At 38.2% G+C, this 16194-nt stretch overlaps 1 pseudogene; it reads right to left on the reverse strand.

The window, feature by feature from the left end:
• Positions 1 to 10137: 10137 nt before the first annotated feature.
• On the reverse strand, positions 10138 to 15429 carry LOC136125369 (DNA primase small subunit-like; annotated as a pseudogene).
• Between the last annotated feature and the right edge of the window lie 765 nt (positions 15430 to 16194).

A 16194-nucleotide genomic window follows, 5' to 3' on the forward strand; every position in this document is an offset into this window, starting at 1 on the left:
CAGTGCTATTCACAATAGCCAAGAAGTGGAAGCAACCCAAATGTTTATCAACAGATAAAAGGATAAACCAAATGTTGTACATATATACTATGGAATATTATTCAGTCTTAAAAAGGAAGGAAATCCTTAAGCATGCTACAACATGGATGAATCTTAAGGACATTATGCTAAGTGAAATAAGCCAGTCACAAAAAGACAGATACTGTATGATTCCACTTATATGAGTACCTAAAGTAATTAAATTCATAAAAACAGAAAGTAGAATGGTGGTTGCCAAGGGCTGAGGGAAGGGGGAAATGGAGAGTTGTTGTTTAATGAGTTATAGAGCTTGAGTTTTGCAAGATGAAAATGTTCGAGATCTGTTTGTGCAACAATGTGAATATACTTAACACTACTGACCTATACACTTAAAAATTATTAAGATAGTAAATTTTACGTTTTTTTACCACAATTAAAATTTTTTTTAATTTAAAAAAAATTAAAAATTTTGTGTTTTTTTTACCACAATTAAAAAAATTTTTTTAAAAAGTTAGCCTTGGGGCTAACTTGTATAAGTTGTCCAGACAGGGTGAATCACTCCTTTGTGCTCATAACACATTACTCACATGTTTTTGAACACTCATATAGCTACCAGATTGAAATGTGCAAGTGTACTCAGCAGATTAATAATAAAATCATTCATTTTTCAAGGAGGGTTCTGGGAAATGTAAGGGCATGGGTCTTTAAGTGGTCATAGTAATCCATTTTGTAATCAACCTTGATTTCAGAAACAAATATTGTAAGTAATGTTTTCTTCAGTTCTGCCGTAGGCTTGCTCTGCTGATCTTAGAGGGGATTGGCAAAATAGCCCATGAGGGGCTTGGGATGTCTTTCTTCAAGAAGTTAAGGTTCACCTGCATGACATCTAGTTCCTCAAATCTGCCTGCTTCTTTTTTCTAAGTCCTAGAATCCTGCCACAATTATCTTCCTTTTTCTCTTTGCTCTTCACTGACTTTACCAAGTAATCAAGACGTGTGCTAGGTGTGTGATTAAGACAGACCTCTTCTTGAAGAAAGATTCCTTCATCTTGTTCAACTTGTAGCGATCTTCCAAATACTGGCTCTTTGACTTGTCACTCAGAGTAGAACTTCTTCTCTTTAAACCCATAGGCAGATTATTTCTACCCTTCTTGTTAAAAGAGTTGTTATAAATTCTGCATGTGAATCCAAGTTACTGCACTACCTCTAGTGTAATGAGGTCATCCTCTGCTGAAATATTGTCTACTAGTGCCTGACCCTTCACACAATTGACAGCATTTTTGTGTTTCTTCAATGGTTTCCATCTCTCATCTGTAACAAGAGAATATTGTTCTTTTAAACAAAGTCATATTCTCCTCTTCTTTGCACAGAACTTCTTCAGTTTCTGGTAGAAAACAACCCTTACTATTTTCAAATTTTATAGCAGTAGCCAAAGTCTTCAGCCTCAGCCAGAAAGGCAATGCAAGGGATTTAAATTCATTCAGGCATGTATAATAATGACCATCACCTTCCAGCCAAGAAGAGTCCTACTGTTTAGAAATTGGGTTTTCATGCAGGTTGGGTTGAAAATTTTGTTTAGTTTGCAATCTTACAGAGAAGTTTCCCTGGATTTCTCTGTAAAATGAAAACAAACAAACCAAAAAAAAAAAATAAAAAAACCATTGTGAAGAATATTTTATATCTTCTGATTGGATAAACAACTTTTTCCTCCAAATCACAACTCTAGTCTGGTCAGCTTGCATGCCTTTCAACAGTAAATTTCAATATCATATGTTCGTAGTTAATCAGTACTCTTGACTCATCTCTAGGGTGATGATTTTAATTCTAGATAAACTCTGCATTCATTTTGAGGAGAGAGTTTTCAGTGAGTCAAAAATAAATCTTACACAGTTTCTAGTCCCCTCCAGTCTTCCCAGGAAACAGCTGCTGTCTGTCCAACTAGTTACTCAAGCCAGAAATTAGGAGTCATCCGTGACACTTTCTTATTGATCCTCCACCCACTCCTTCATTATTAGTGAAACCTATGGAAACACTTTTAAACAGCTTTTAAATCCATATACTCTCCACATTTATGACATCACTATGCTGTTCCTAGCCACTATCAGCTCTAACCAGTACTAATGCAATAGCCACCTACTGGCCTATTCATATATCCTCTTCTATTCCAAGCAGTCTCTGAAGAAAAACCCTCTCACAATGTAAAAGTGATTATATCAACCCATTTCTCCTAAAGACAAGATCAAAATCATTATTAAGATCCTCAGGACCCCACATGGTCTGACATCTTTCTACCCATTCAGTCTCCTTTCACTCCAAGCACCACCTCACTGAATGCACCTCAGCCACACTTCTTCCTTTAGTTCCTAGAAAAGGCTATACTACTTCACTTACTCATCCTTCGGATTCCAGGGAAAGCTTCATTGACAATCCTGAGTATATTAAGCTGCTCTACTTTTACAATTGTAGCAATTACAACATTAATAATTTAACATCTGCATGTCTGATTATTCAATGTTTGTCATCCTGCTTCTACAAAAACTAAATGCAGACAGAAACCTAGTTTGTTTTTTCTCTTCATGACTATCATGACCATCTAGCACAGGATATGACACATAGTGTTGGCTCATTAATAATTTGTTGAATGGAAATGAATGAAAAAATGATCTGGCAGCCTTAAATAAAAGCAATTTTAGTCTCTACTATATTCTCTTAACAATTCTCAAACTTCAGTATCTTACTAAGGCATGTTCTTAAAAATAATTTCCCCATTTTTTTCACTTTCAATATTTCTTATACCTCCTAGTCATCTGTTTCTTTTCCCTTTCCTCTTCTCTCTCCCAAGAGAAATCCTGTGATTTAGCCGTAGCAAATCCCACTAGCCTCTCTTCTTCTCCAGCTTTTCCTTTTACTCACTATTAGGATAAGTGTGGGGATCTCTGGTTAGTAGGAAATCCTTAAAGAAATAAGTGAGGACTGGGAAATATTAATGGTTAACATCTACTAAGGGCTTCTTAATGTGTCAGGTGCTGATTTCAGTACTTTACATGGATTGGCTCAAACTTCAAAAACCCCACTATGTAAAGGCTAAAACAATTCTCATTTTATTGAGAAAAGATATGAGGCACAAAGGAGTTAGTAATCTATCAAGATCAGAGGGATGATAAATGGTTGAGCCCTGTCTGAACTTAGAAAATCTGCGTCCACTGTCTATCAGTAAGCAGTAGGCTACTGTCTCCCTCAAGTAACAAAATAATTCTCAGTGGTGGTGAGCTTGGAAAAGGCTGTAAAAGCTCACGCATTTATATTATTTTGTGCTTGTCACACACACACACCCCCATCCAGTGTCTAGCATAAACTCTAGAAAATGGCCAATAAAATATCAGTAGAATGAACTAATGAATGAAAGAATGATTAACCGATGAATCAGTCTGTCAAGCGGTATGACTTAAGGTGTTGAAGCAACAAAATGATGTACAAGCAGCTTGTGTTAAGAAGAATAATCTGTAGGATAGATTGTAGGAAATAGCCTTGAAGAAACACCAGTAACTAGACACATAATCATTTACATAGGAAATGGTAGGACTTGGACTAGAATATAATCATGAAGCTGGTCAAATAGATACTTTTTATAAAATTTCTTGAATGTGAAGTTTTTTTTCTATTTTTTCTCTGACTTCCATTTACATATCTGCAGAAGGACAGATAAGGCAGATAATGGGGAAGGGAAGGCAATTCACATCTATAAATTGTTTAAATACATTACAGTCCAAATTTTAAAAATTACTCTCCAAAAAAAGACCAGCTTCTGCCTTAACAGAACTTATTTCCTATTTAATATCCCATAGGGATTATATTAACCTCTTTCATTGTATTATAGTTTTAGTGATAAGGAAGGAACTTAAACTGTTTCCAAAAAGGTCTTTTTCTTTTTCATCTGTATTCTTTTCTTTCTCTTCCCTAGACCACATTAAATTTAGACTCAGGTTTGTAAATGCTACTGAAGTAGACAGAACACTATCTTTCTCCTCTCCTGCCAAAGATGTCCATATCCCAATCCTCAGAATATCAATGTTAACTTGCCTGGCAAAAGAGACTTTGAAAATGTGATAGTTAAGGATCCTCTGATTAGGGAGACTATCCTGGATTACCTGAGTGGGTCCAATGTAATCACAAGGGTCCTTATAAGAGGGCGTCAGGGATATCAGAGTCAGAGATAGTTTTGAAGATGGAATGAGGGGCCATAAGCCAAAGAGTGCAGGAGGGCTCTAGAAGCTGGAAAAGGCAAGGAAACAGATTTCTCTCTATAGCCTCCAGAAAACATGTAGCCCCTATGACACCTGGATTTTAAGGTTTCTGACCTTCCATACTATAAGGTAATGAATTTGTATTGTTTTAAGCCACTGTGTTTGTGATAATTTGCTACAACAGCAATAGGAATGTAATACCCCTACAGTATACCCATAACTTATTATTTTTTTAAATTTCAAGGTTAGCAAAGGAGCAAAAGGACTAGTATTGACTCACCTCAAGAGTCAATTATTTTGCTATTGCTGAGGACAGAGACAAATTAATTCTTGGAACATTATAAAGTTAACGTCATTCAGTTTTGTTTTGTTTTCAGAGATGCTTTAAGTGGCTTCAATATAGTATCTTAGTTTTTCAAAACTGGATTACCCCTGGAGGAGTAAAAGATTGATAGTGAGAGAAGGGAGAGAGGCAAAGTAGATGTAAAAACATGTTATGTGCTTAATCTATAAAGTACCAATTTTTTTATTCCATTGTTTAAGATTATCAGAGGAAAAAAAAACATTAGCTCCTGAGAACTAATGATATAAATCCAAGCATATATCATTTTTATATATAAACTTTATTACATAAAAGGCATTCTGGAATTATATTGTTTGAAACAAACTTTTCTAGAAGCAATGTTTACATTTTCCTCTGTGTTAATTACTCCCTTCATCCATATCCTAAACTATAACTTACATTTCAAGTAGTATATTTTCCACTATAGTACAGTCTTTCATTAATTTACCCATAATCCAAAACTCAATTTCTTCATTATTTCCAATTAATACATGTTTATCTTTTCCCATTTGTTGTACATCTATGCTATCTATCTGCTGGTCAGAAGCTTTCCGAGGCTGATTGAATTTATATTTAAATAACAGTGGGAAGAATTCATATCTTGGTATAATCTTATACTCAAACACAACAGACTGGGGAAAAATACCTATATTCTTTATATATTATTACTGATGCTATGTAGATAAACCAGGAATAATTCCAAAGTATCTTCTGACTGTGCTTCTTAAATGATGTGTGATTAACGAGTTTTAGTCCTCAAAGTAATTTAAGAAAAAACTTTCTACCTGCCAGACATCCCTCTCTCCTCAGTTACACTTGCTCAGGGAGAATTCTCACAACCCAAACAAAGTTTTGCTTTCCCAGTAGGTGCAGAGTGCAAACTGACAGGCTGTGATCTCACTAAATGATGCCAAGAGAATCTGTTATTTCTGTTTGATTGCATGAAAGCATAGTTCTGATGAGTGTCCTGAGTCATAGGCTTAGGTAATATCTCTAGAATCTAAAAGAAGAAGCCATTTAAAATGTCATAGACAAATGAGTTTTTTCCTCAGCTCAGTAACTTATTGGCCTTGCCACCATTTTTTCAGTTAAAGACTTTATCTTTGGGCCTGAATTAAATTCTTCTTACATTAAGGATGAACATTAAAACTCCATGAAAACAGAGGCTGGTGACTATCCTTCCTCTTACATACTTCTTCTTGCATCAATCATCACTTCACAGTTGAACTTCATCATGTCAAACAGTTCATCTACGTAATGATGACCACTGACCCTTGTAATTCATTCCACAGTCTTTTGCAATTTCATATTGTCTCATTAGGTTCAGTTCTAGCCCATTTCATTATCAGGCTGTAATTTGTTCATTTTCCATTAACTTCATTATAGGCAATTATTTAAGAAACTTTCTTAAAGAGTTGTCAAATGGAGAGAAAATCAGCAGATTTTAGAGTTACTCTGCCTTTGGGTACACTCTAGGTAGATGATAACATTCCAGAAACAATCCGGACTTGTTCTTAAGTAGTCTCAGACATGTATTGTAATCTCTATGGTTCCTATTGTCAAGAGGTTTGAGGGAGCCTAATTAATCATTCTTCCCATCTTTGGGAACTTAACCAATTTAAGTCAGACAAAAAGCAAGTAAGTATTAAAATAGGCTCAGAATTTTTACCAGTAAAGCTGGAGTGAAGAGTATAGCAGGGTCTTTCTACCTTTATTTTGATCCTAGGACTTGAGACCCTCAGGTCACTGACCTGTCTGTCTCATTGCAGGTGGATGAGCTGGGCCTAAAAGAAGCCCTGCTTCTTCTGCATACTCCATGGAATTTACAAGAACAAGCATTAGCTTTTCCTAGACACTGTTCTCTCCCAAAAGACAAGAGGTAATTGGGTTCATGCTGCCTAAATCATAATGCCTGGGTCCTAACCTCATGATTATGTGATTCAGGGAAGGGCAGACTCAATCAGAATGCTCACTTCTTCTACCATGGGGAGAGCTCAATACTGGAATAGGGTGGGAAAGGAGGATGTGATGAAGTGTTCCTTCCTGAGAAATGCAGTGAAAGTTCCTTCATAGAAAAATGAACATGGAGAAATAGCTCCCTGCACCCAGGAAAAATACCCTGACTTGTCAGGTATATGACACCCTGACTTCCAAGTATTTCTGTGGAGCTGTTTAGAACTTGGACTCAGCAGAGCTGACTTTAAATATCAAACTACTACCTTTCAGCTAGAACATTGGATAAATATATTAAGTGTCTAGACCCCTATTTCTTCATCTGCCATAGCACAATGATATCAGTACCTACTTCACAGGTTGATGTGGATATTAAGCGAGAAATTACATGTAAAACACTATATAAAGGGCCTGACCTATAGAAGGGCCCCACCAGAATGATAACTATAACAGTAATTGTAATTATTATTATCACTATTATTATTCTCAACTGAATATCTTCTTCTTTGTGAATTGAACTTGCTTATATATTCACATGCATATAAATGGTTCCTGTTCACTTATTGAAATCAGTAACTCTAACCCAGAGTCAGCAAACACAGTCCATAGGCCAAATTCATCCCCAAATCCCTCTTTTTTTACTTATAAACAAATTTGTATTGGAAAACAGCCACATTGTTTTCATTTATATATTGATTATGGCTGCTTTTGAGCAACAATGGCAGGTTGAGTGGTTGAGACAGATGCCAGACACCACCAGCTCACAAAGTCGAAGATATTTACTTTGGCGCCCTATACAAAAAATGTTTGGCAATCACTCCTAACCCCTATGCAGGAATATGTGAAACATCAAAATGGGCCCAACTTGGGTGGTAAGAAACACGGCAATTCAAAATTAGAGCATTGATACATTTTGATAAAGGTAATGATTAAAAATGTGAAAATGCCTCTGATTTGGGTTTATGAGGCAGTCAGACTTTGAAAACTTTGCTGCAATGACTTTGAAATAATACTGTGTTTGGCCACTCCAACCAGACACAAATAGGCATGTTTTTGTTTTATATTATTTTTTCTTAATAAAATGTTTTTAAGCAAATTAGTCCTTTTCACCTTTACTAATTCTCTTCCTTATTTGAGATTGTCATTCTTTTTCTAATAGCTTAAGGTAAATACCAACTCCTCTATTTTTCATCTTTTTTTAATAATAAAAAAGTATTGTGAGGGTACAATCTTTCCTCAATCTTGCTTTTTCTGTAACCCCTAGGTTCAGTTATAAAGTATTCTCCTTTTCATTGATTTTTAGTTAATAATTTTATTTCTCTGTTTCCTTTGATTCAAGAGATGGGTGTGCTGCTTAACTCCCCAATAACTATGATATTAAAATTCTTTCTAGTTTTATTATATTATGAGAATATGATATATAAATATTTTATTTTTTGGATTTAAGATATTCATTTTAGCTAAGTGCACGATTTTTTTTAAATTTCCAAAAGATTATTCTTGATTTGGTGAATTTAAGACCCCTCACATATAGCCATAGTTATGTAATCAGATATACCAATTGCACTATTTATAGCCTGTATGTCTTTACCTGTTTTTTGTGTACTATCTCAATCCAAATCCAATATGGGTGTATTAAAATCTTCCACTTGCACTAAAAGAAAGAAAAAAAACCACACAATATGACCTCATTCATGTATATGTAAAATTACCCTTAGATGTGTATGAACTTTCTTATTCCCAGGTGTTACTGCCACCTGACTGCCATCACCATCCATTCTTATTTCTACCAGATCAGGGTTTCTATCATATCAAACCTTCCTATTTTTTAAAGTTGATATATCAGTGAGTACTTCTATAGACTGGCCCTGTAAATATTTGGCAAATTCCTTAGATCTAAGAATAGCTTCTTTAGCATGGTTGTTTTTCAGGATAGTAATGAAGAAACACCAAGAAACATCCCTTTGACTGTACCTGGTTTGAGTCAGTGCCCAGCCTCATGCTAGCTGCCTAGTCTTTGAGTCTTGCCCATGACATATAAGATTTTATTTCCGGGCTTCCCTGGTGGCGCAGTGATTGAGAGTCCGCCTGCTGATGCAGGGGATGCGGGTTCATGCTGCGGTCCGCGAAGATCCCACATGCCGCGGAGCGGTTGGGCCCGTGAGCCATGACCACTGAGACTGTGCGTCCGAAGCCTGTGCTCCGCAACGGGAGAGGCCACAACAGTGAGAGGCCCGTGTACAGAAAAAAAAAAAAAAAAAAAAAAAAAAAAAAAATTTATTTCCAAGATGTGATTCCATGTTTAGGACAGTAGGTGGGACTAAAACCTCAATGCTTCTCATAAGGAACACTGATCTGGGTTTTTCTCCCAGATAAACTCTAATTTAGATTGTTTCTTACTGAGCCACTTTCTTGATTCTCATATACAGACTACAATCCAGAGTATATGGTTTTTGTACAGTCTTTAATATTTCTTTAAAAAAATTAGAAAAGAAAGAAATGCAAGGCATTTAAATGTGTTGACTACATTATAGCATCTGTTGTATATAAACCAAAAGATTAAAAAAAAAAAAAAAAAGACTGTGTGCCTATAGAGAAAACAATGTTAAAGGAAAGAAAAATTTCATTGTCACGGAAAGCACTAGCCCAAAAGCCGGTTTCTCAATGTTTCTCAGAAGATAGAATGTAAACCAGAACAACTGCTTTGTTCAGATTGGTTGTAAAACCAAGCAAAATAAATCTGACACTTCAAAATGTATCACACAAAATCAAACATGGAAGAAACAAAACCTTTAAAATTCAGTTTAAGTATCTAGATATATGGAAAGTCCAAGTGTTTTAACAAATACAACAAGTTTTATGTTGGTGAAATGAAGTTGGTTATTTTTTCTAAGCTGCTTCTTTAAGGTAGACTAATCCAATTGTTCTCTGAGGGAAGAAGTTAGGAGCTACAATTGCAATAGCTGTAAAAAATACTCTACTGGACCCTAATATTGTAATCTAGTAACTCATATCTTTTGAAGTTTTGGTAGGTTTAGATGTCTAGTTCAAAATAACTTTTAAAAGATGGTCAGTGGGCTATGCTCTGACCAATAAAAATATTAGTGAGCAAAATTAGGAAGTGACACGCTCCACATACAATTAACTTAAGTGTCTAAGACTTAAGGACAAAGCCCTCATTCACCTAGAACATCCATTCCAGAAATATGGAGGGTGTATCCAGTGAACTGAGATTAAAGTTTTAGACATATTACTGCTCACTTACCTCTGTATATGGCAACCAGGAGAACTGTGTATTCATATCAGAAATCTTAGTATTATCTTTGTACAATATTAAATTTTACAAATTTATCTGCAATCCACTTATTCTTCCCATTATGGCTCCTTCCAGGAAACTTGACACTCTCCTTTGGTGGTCTCAGGAATCTTTTCAACATAATTATTTCTTTAAAAAAAAAAGATTGCTTTGAGCATAAAATGCATATGTGGCTCTGCCATATTTATTAAATGGATCTTGAAGTATTTGATTCTTGGTTGAAGGTAGAAGATAGCCACACTGGTTTTAAGGGAGTTGTTATCTTCAGAAGTGTTTTTGTAAATCACTCTTCTCAATTTCTCCTTTTGTTGATTTACTTAAACTTTCAAGAAACTGTTCAGAAACTTTTACATAAGGAGCTAGGCTGGTCTTCTTATAATCTCTGATTCTATGCTTAATACCAGATTCAGCTTCCTTCTCTTTTTCCTATTCACTAGTGGAAATAGTATCCAATTCATGGCACATGGCACTTATGGTTGGTACAGTAAATGGATCAAACTGATCTACTTTCTGTAAATCAGTAAGCACAGTGCAATCTGGTTTAGGTTGACCACTAAAAGGCCTCTTCAGTCAATGGTTGATTCCTTTGCTAACACTGATATCCAGCTGTGGAAAACAGTACTGGAGCGCGCTCTCTCACTACAGCCAGGGTCCACATTTGTCATTTTCGATGTTATTCTGACACCTTCTGGCTACCTTCTTCAAATGCTCCCAACCCTGAAGCGAACGGTGATGATTTTGGAAGCTTTGTTGATGTTCATCATGAATTGTTTCAGAAACAAGGCCTACAATCTTATTCCAGCTTTATTTTCAAGTATATCTTGATCAAGACATATTCGTCAATGTATTTTTTATTATGTTTATAGATTTTCTGACAAAAGGGTTAATTTTTTCACTTAGGTGAACTTTCTTTGTAACGTCTTGGCCACCCTTAACAAGCCTCAAATACTCAACTACCCCAGAAAGTACTTCAGAGGGCAATTTTAGGATTCATCCCAGACCCAGCAATGAACACCTCTCCTTCCAGAATATACCCAGAGACGATGCTTAAATCCCAAATCCTCGGGCTTCCCTGGTGGCGCAGTGGTTGAGAGCCCGCCTGCCGATGCAGGGGACACGGGTTTGTGCCCCGGTCCGGGAAGATCCCACATGCCGCAGAGCGGCTGGGCCCGTGAGCCATGGCTGCTGAGCCTGTGCTTCCGGAGCCCGTGCTCCGCAACGGGAGAGGCCACAACAGTGAGAGGCCCGCGTACCGCAAAAAAAAAAAAAAAAAATCCCAAATCCTCCTTCAGGTCTCTGTCGATGGTGCATATGACCGATGTCATGAGAGCCCAGCACTTAGAACATTTGTCTACATCCTCTTTTCCAGATCACTCTGGTTGTTGAAGGATTGGTAGTGAACGTAAATATCCTTCCAACGTAAATGAATACTCACGGTGCCGAAAGTAATTCTTTATCACTCCACCAAAGTTGAGCCAGCGACAGTACTGGGCCCATGGAAAGAGCCTCTGGTAATAAAGCTTAAGCAGCTTGGGCAGCTGGGCGGCGTCCAACGCCTCCACAGAGCGCTGCACTCGTCCCAGGCCGGATGGCCCAGAGAATTGGCGGGAACCTCAACCGCAGCCTCGGCCACTGCGCAGGCGCGTCGCCGGCGTCAGCGGCCGTCTGCAGCCGCCCCTGGGAGTTGTAGCTCCTGCTTGGGAGATGGCCTGGCGCCCGGAGGCTCTGCAGCATCTCCGCCTATCCTCTCTGACAGTGGGTCCAAAGCTCAGATGGAGAGAAGGAGGCCATGCCTATTCCAGAAAGAAGTTCTTCTGCGGCAAGGTGAGTCCTTGAGCATATTAAGAATCAGCAGCCCGGTGAAGAGATACGTGAGGCAGGGCGAGGTGTGTGGGAAGGGGCAGGATGTCCCAGGTACTCCCCAGGCATGCCCCTCCTCCCGAATCTCCGCTCTGTTCACCAACCCGGAAGCTCCCAGAGTGATTTTCAGTACACTACGACTTGCCTGCTGCAAACCCCCCAAAACCCGTGTATGCCTGAGGACGCGGAGGTTGAAATAGAGGGGGAAGGGTAAGCTTATTTGCTCTCTCTGCTCAGGTGGAACTGCTGCCAGGAGTCTGAGCTCCGCAGAGTATGAATTAACTTGAGATGGAGTTCAGAATTTGCTTATTAGTCTCCAAAACTTCAAGGCCAAAATGGTTTAGAAATTGGCCAAAATAAGACATGGTTTCTGTCTGAGTAAAGCTTCAGTTGATTCTTTCAGACCTGGTTATCTAAATTTCAAAACAGTGAGAAAAAGAAACCACTCAACTGGTACTTGACTCTGGTTCATTGACTATCTAAAATAATGCAAAAAGTTAGCATTACTCACATTTTGGGGAGAGGAACTGGCTTAAGAGTATTTTTCCCTATCCTAAGACCATAAATATATGCTCCTATGTTTTCTTTAAGAATAGTTCTTTATTAGTCTGTTATGCATTTTTTTTTTAAGTCTAGTGAAAAAAAGAACTTGTTGGGGGAGAAGGCCATGGAAGGGCTTGGGTACCATGGAAGGTAGAATATATTTAAGTATCTATTCTGTATTTCAGGAAGATATATTGTTAAATTTTTAAAAAATGAAAGGAGAGGCAGCAACCAGAAAAAAATTGAAGGATGTATGAATTTAAACCCATCAAAGGAAATCTGATCTGTCAAGTGCAGGGCAGGAAAGGAAAAATGGAAAAAATATAAATAAAAGATATACAGAGAAACTTGGACAAAATAAAGAAAGAAATACAAACAAAGAAGGAAATACAAAGAAACTTGGACAAAACTTGTATTAATGAGCACTGGGTGTCGTAACAAAATACCATAGACTGAGTGGCTTAAACAACACGCTTTTATTTCTCACATTTCTGGAGGTTGGGAAGTCCACTATGAGGATTCAGTTCCCTGGTAAAGGCTCTCTTCCTGGGTTGCAGAAGGCTACCTTCTCACTGTTCTCACATGGTGGAGAGAGAGGAAGCAAGCTCTCTGATGTCTCTTATAAGGGCCTTAATCATAAGGGTCACACCTTCATGACCTCATTGAAATCTGTCTCCACCTCCAGCTGCCATCACATTTGTGGTTTGGACTTCAACATGTGAATTTTGGAAAGACACGGTTCAGTCCACACTGTTCCACTCCTGGCTCCACAAAATTCATGCCATTCTCACATGCAAAATATATTCACACCACTCCAGTAGCCCTAAGCTTTAAATCTTTTGAGAATTAATTCTAAATTCAAAGTCGAAAGTCTCATCTAAATAGAAAATCAGATATGAGTGTTAATCGAGGTATGATTTATCTGAGGCAAAAATTCCTCTCCAGCTGTAAAGTTTGAAACCAGACAAGCTCTGTGCTTCCAAAATACAATTGTGGGACGAGCATAGTACAGACACCCCCATTCCAAAAGGCAGAAGTAGGAAAGAAGGAAGCGGTGATGAGTCACAAGCAGGTCAAAAACTAGCATGGTGAATTCCATCAGATTATGTCTCAGAATAATCCTTCTGGAATCATTGAGGCAACAGTTCTGCTCCTGCAGCTGTGCAGGGCAGGGGTCATGCTCTCAAAACTCTGTCAGGTGGAGGCCATTTCCCCAAGGCTCTTCCAGGTGAGCATCTAGCCTTGAAGGTTCTGGGTGACCCCAGCCCCACAGCTTCAGTTGGGAGCCATACGGCCTGTTGAAACCGAAGTGGTGGCCTTAATGATCTCTGAATTGTATGCAGGGCCATTCTTTCCTTTTTTTTAAATTGAGGTATAACTGATATACAAGATAATATTAGTTTCAGGTGTACAACATGATTTGATATTTGTATATATAGTGAAATGATCACCACAGTAAGTCTAGTTAAGATCCCTCAGCATCTGCAATTACAAAATTTTTTTTTATTGTGATGAAAAATTTTAAGATCTACTCTCTTAGCAACTTTAAAGTATGCAATACAGTGTTAACTGTAGTTACCATGCTGTACATTACACCCTCATGACTTATTTATTTTATTTAAAAATTTTATTTATTTATTTTTGGCTGCATTGGGTCCTCGCTGCGTGTGGGCTTTCTCTAGTTGTGGCGAGTGGGGGGGCTACTCTTCGTTGCGGTGCGCTGGCCCCTCACCACGGTGGCCCCTTCCGCTGTGGAGCATGGGCTCCAGGTACACGGGCCTCAGCAGCCATGGCTCATGGGCCCAGCCGCTCTGCGGCACACGGGATCCTCCTGGACTAGGGCCTGAACCTGCACCGCCAGCATTGGCAGGCGCACTCTCAACCACTGCGCCACCAGGGAAGCCCATACTGGAAGTTTGTACATTTTGACCCCATTCACCCATTCTGTCCACCATCACCCACCCCCACCCCCAGCCTCCAGCAACCACCAATCTGTTCTTCTCTGTACCTATAAGCTTGTTTTCTTTCACTGTCATTCTTTTCTTTTCTTGAAGAATAGTGCATGTTTGCAGCCGAAAATCTTTATTGTCCTGTCATGTAGAATCTAAGGAGTCCAATAACCTTTCTTTATTTCATCCTGTCTTGATCCCCTTCTATTCAAGCTGGCAGTGTTTCTGCTTATATAATCTCATAATCTCTTTATCAAGTGATGGTCCAGCCATATCCTTGGTGTTATCTTCTGAATACACTTTCTCATTTTTTGAAATATGGACAGGCTGAGAATTTTCCAGATCTTTAAAGTTTGTTTCCTTTTTGCTTAACAATTCCTTCTTCAGTTCATCTCTTCTTGAATTTTACTATAAGGAGGCAAGAGGAAACAAGCTGCTCCTTCAATGTTTTGCTTAGCAATGTCCTCAGCTAAATATCCAGTTTCATCACTTGCAAGTTTTACCTTCTACAAAACACTAGCACACAAACACATTCAGCCAAGTTCTTTGCTGCTTTATAACAAGGATTACCTTTCCTTTGGTTTCTAATAGCATGTTCCTCATTTCCATCTGAGACCTCAAAATGGCCTTTAACATCCATATTTTTGCCAGTATTCTGCTTATGATTATCTATGTATTTTCTTTTCTTTCTTTTTTTTTTTTTTTGCGGTACACGGGCCTCTCACTGCTGTGGCCTCTCCCGTTGCGGAGTACAGGCTCTGGATGCGCAGGCTCAGCGGCCATGGCTCACGGGCCCAGCTGCTCCGCAGCATGTGGGATCTTCCCAGACCGGGGCATGAACCCGTGTCCCCCGCATCTGCAGGCAGACTCTCAACCACTGCGCCACTAGGGAAGCCCTATCTATGTATTTTCTAACAAGATGGAAGTTTTCTCTCCAGCTCTCTTCTTTTTTTTTTATTTTCCTGAGCTCCTCAGAATCACTCTTAATGTCCGTATTTCTAGCGTATAGCTCAGAACTCATCAGGCAGGTCTTTACCCATTACCCAGTTCCAAAGCTGCTTCCACATTTATAGATATTTGTTGTAGCAGCACCTTACTTCTTGGTATCAAATTTATATTAGTCAGCTCAGGCTACTGTAACCATAGACTTAAACAGGAATTTATTTCTTACCATTCTGGACACTGGGAAGTCCAAGTTCTCCATTGAGGGCTCTCTTCTGGCTTGCAGATAACTGCCTTTTTGCTGGGGCCTCGTATGGCAGAGTGAGAGCAAACAAGCTCCCTGGTGTCTCTTCCTAGAAGAACACTAATTCCTCCGTGAAGCCTTCCACCTCATATATGGTACATATGATACATATAATATATGTATATAAGTGTATGACATATTTATATAGTGTATAAATATGTTATATTTAATATATGTTTAAATCCAGCAATACTTACTAAATCAACTTAAAGTCAACAAAAGCTATAAAACAGGAGCTAACTTGGCAAGAATATGTAATTTTATTAAGAAAATAGTTGTATTAAATGTATTAAACAAATTTGCATAAATAAAACTCAGAACTTGTTGGGACAAGATAAGCAGATTGGAGTGAACAGAGTTTAGAGCACATGGCTGTGTAGACGAATGGATGCAAAACTATACAGATATACTGGAGCCAAACTGTAAATATTATTACTATAAATTTTAGCCTACTATTGTTGGGGCATATGGAAGGCTTTTACAAAAGTTAAATGGCATGACCAGAATTGTATTTTAAAAATATAATTATGGCAATGGAATCAAAGCTGAATTGAAACAGAGAGCAAGAGGACACTAGAGAAAATGTAATCAGCCGGGAGGTTTCCTCAGCTAAAGAAAAGAAGGTCCTATACCAATGGTAAACTAATTTCCTTTCAGTCAGTTAAAGTTACTCCCGTGTTCAGGAATCTATCATGGCTCATTTTCCACTGGTGAAAGCCTCAA

Source organism: Phocoena phocoena, chromosome 7 (assembly GCF_963924675.1).
Source record: "Phocoena phocoena chromosome 7, mPhoPho1.1, whole genome shotgun sequence".
NCBI classification, from domain to species: Eukaryota; Metazoa; Chordata; class Mammalia; order Artiodactyla; family Phocoenidae; genus Phocoena; species Phocoena phocoena.